Here is a 3,191-nt window from a genome sequence, read left to right as displayed (position 1 = left end):
TATAGAGCAGAAGGCTTATTGATAAAGCAGTCTTGTAGATTCCGTAACATGACTTACAATTTTGATAAGATCTGTTAAGTATTGAACCTATCTCCGTTTAAGCTACTAGTTCGGTCGTCCGATCAATTTGATCTATCACGTATTTTGCCATCTTCAATGGATAATCTCTGTGTCATTTAACTTTGTGTTAGAAGAATCCTTCAATCTTCACTTCAACAGAGGACTAATCGAGAGGAATTTTGTATATATGAACAAGGATAGTAGTAGTGAAAGTTTAAGACACTATTAAGATACCACATTATAAAAACAGATACCACGCTCAATGAGGGTGGAAATTATGAATTGAAAGAAAGTTCAACACAAAGACGTAAAAGTTCATCAGGTCGTCGACGATCAACTTACAGGTTTGAGAGCAACTTTTGCTGGTGATCTTCGAACAGACACGACGATGATTGCAGGTGGATTATAATATTCCCACACTACTATAAACTAACGTTTGCGAGGCGTTGAATTTTGTTTTTCAACGGACTTTTCCTTCACAAATTTTCGCCTCGAAACTCTTCGCTTTATGAACCACCAACATGATTTATTCGTGCCTGAAAGATGGTTGGGGCATTTCAGGTTCATTCACTTTGAGCTGATTCCTTAGGAATTATGACAATATCGGACTTCAGTTTGATTTTAAACGGAAAAATGACAACTTCGGTAAAGCGAAAAAAGTATCTTTATGCAGCATTATCCGGCTAGAGTCCAGTAGAATCAAAATAAGGAATTTCCTGGTTCATGTTTGCCGTTCCAAACATTCTAGACCGAACATACAAAATTTTGTAAAAATAGGTCTAGATCAGCAGATTTGTTGTTGTTGTTTCAACGCTTTAATTTGAAATATTCGTTAAATTATTCGGACGTCAGACTCCTTTTATCTTGAAATTTTGTACAAGCGTTTTCCAAATATGTTCATAATTCTCTGCTGAGGGCAAAACGCCGAAAGCGAATGAGAGCGTCTTAGTTGAGAGTCTCCCAATCAAAAACCTGATTTTTGCCCCGTCGTCCTCAGACGGGTTGTCGTGGTAGAACAGCGGCCATTTTCGGATGTCTCCGGAGAAAAACGGGATATCTAATGGAAGAAGTTTATCACTGCGGGCTTTAGAGTTTTTTTTTTGTCTTTAGATGCGTTAAGCTCGTCTTCAATTTGTTTGATAAAACAATAGAGGTCATCTACCGCGTCAATTTGCTGTAAATTTATATTTGCTTTCGGATTAATTTCGCACTTGGTAGTCGCTACTTGCTCAATTGTTGAATCTAACGATTTTATTCGTATTTTAAAATATCCGCGGTTCTGAGGGTTGTTAATTTCTTTCGAATTTGAGCTTGCCTTAAAATGTTCACCAATGTCCTTGCTAGTGAGAAATTAAAACAAGTATTTAACTTAAATATCAATTTGATTAGGTATTATAAAAAGATATTTTATTAGTTTTACAAATAAACTAAATCATTTAAATTAACCAAAGTGATTATTTAAATTGATATATAATTTTTATGTAAAATGATGAGGTGAAAAGTTAATACAAATTAATATCATGAGAGGAATTGTAAATAACTTAACTTTTATCATTAATCACGTGTATTATTACTTGCGAACAACTTGTTTTCCTTTAATCATTCAGTGCCATTTTTTTGTGATATTTAACAATAAATTTATACCATAACCTTACAAAAATATAATGCTCATTTCCAAGATGATTCAAATGCAGGTATTAGTGCTAAGTTGTTGAGCTTCAAGATTGTATAATAATATAAGTTCCTGAAAAACAAAAGGACAGTTGCTTTAAAACATACTTCTCAAAGCTTTGGGCTTTTTTATTGAATTAAAAAAATTATATTGCTTCGGCGAAGGCTTCTCCATCATGCAAGAACGAATTGGATGGAGAAACAATAGTAACATCTCCATTTCATTTATTGGATCACAGATCGAACACCTCAGAATTAGAATCAGAGGGAGCCAACGAATTTGAGTAAAACTCAGGCGGTTAAGAGAAGACTAAACCTAGAATCGCCTTCAGGTGACGAGGAATCTGGGTTTAAGACTCCTAAACCAAAAAAGAAAAGTACCACTGTTGCAAAATCAATACGAGGCCAAATGAAGACGCCTACAAGGTACGACACATCGCTGGGCTTGCTGATGAAAAAGTTCGTCGAGCTCCTTCAAAAGTCACCGAGGGGCATTGTTGACCTCAATTACGCTTCAGTTTCTTTGGATGTTCAAAAAAGAAGGATATACGATATAACTAATGTCTTAGAAGGTGTCGGAATATTAGAAAAACGTTCAAAAAACAATATTCAGTGGAGGTTTNGTATGGGAAATTATTTTGATTAAAGAACATTGCTTTAAAGTAACTAGTTTCTTTTTTTTTGTTTAATACCAAAATCCTGCATTATTTTCCGGACAACCCAATAGAAAAGTTGGAAAAGGAAGAAAAACAGTTAGATGAATTAATTAAGAGAGCTGAGGAAGACATGAAAACGCTCATGAAGGAGACCCGATGTCAGTTACCAGGATATTCGGAGCATAAATGCTTATGCAAACCAAACAGTTATGTTTATTAAGGCTCCAGCAAACGCCTGCATAGAAGTCCCACTACCTACTGAGAAATCAAGGGTTGAAATGCTCATAAAGACAGACAAAGAGGAGATTGAAGTATTTCTGTGTCCTGATATCAAAACAAGACCACACGGCCGAGACACAACTTCCAATTTCTCAAATCGAACAACGAATTAAAATCCGGCCCGGAGGACCAAACTGTGCAGTTTTATTCGCACACGGAGAACCACCCGATTTATTTCGGGAAAATAATAAAAAATGATTTGAAATAAAATAAAAATAAGAAGCTAAAGCATAGATAAAAACAGTAAAGTAAAAAAATAAACTCACCCAGTAGCCGCCGCTCAGCAGTACTGGTGGGCAGAAATGAGATGGAACAGGGTGCGGTAGAAAGATGAGGTGGCTGGGTAGGACGACCCACTTACTTAAATCCGAGACTCCTGCACTTGAATAAAGAGTGGCTAAGTCCCAACACGGATTCGCCAGCGGTTTGTCTAGCTAAAACGATATTAAAAGCGGGTGTAAAAAGCGGTTACAAAAAAAGAAAAGAAAACAGATGCGGTAGCGGTGCACTAAACGAAGAGAATGA

General features: G+C 36.1%; 1 pseudogene; it reads left to right on the top strand.

Annotated features, from left to right (window-relative positions):
* The first annotated feature begins 1,875 nt into the window (after positions 1-1,875).
* LOC106661307 lies at positions 1,876-2,779 on the top strand (annotated as a pseudogene).
* Positions 2,780-3,191: the final 412 nt, after the last annotated feature.

This window comes from Cimex lectularius, unplaced genomic scaffold (assembly GCF_000648675.2).
Source record: "Cimex lectularius strain Harlan isolate CLEC.00 unplaced genomic scaffold, Clec_2.1 scaffold1, whole genome shotgun sequence".
Lineage (NCBI taxonomy): Eukaryota > Metazoa > Arthropoda > Insecta > Hemiptera > Cimicidae > Cimex > Cimex lectularius.
Note: the sequence above shows the minus strand (reverse complement) of the source record. Positions and strands in the feature narration are given on the sequence as shown.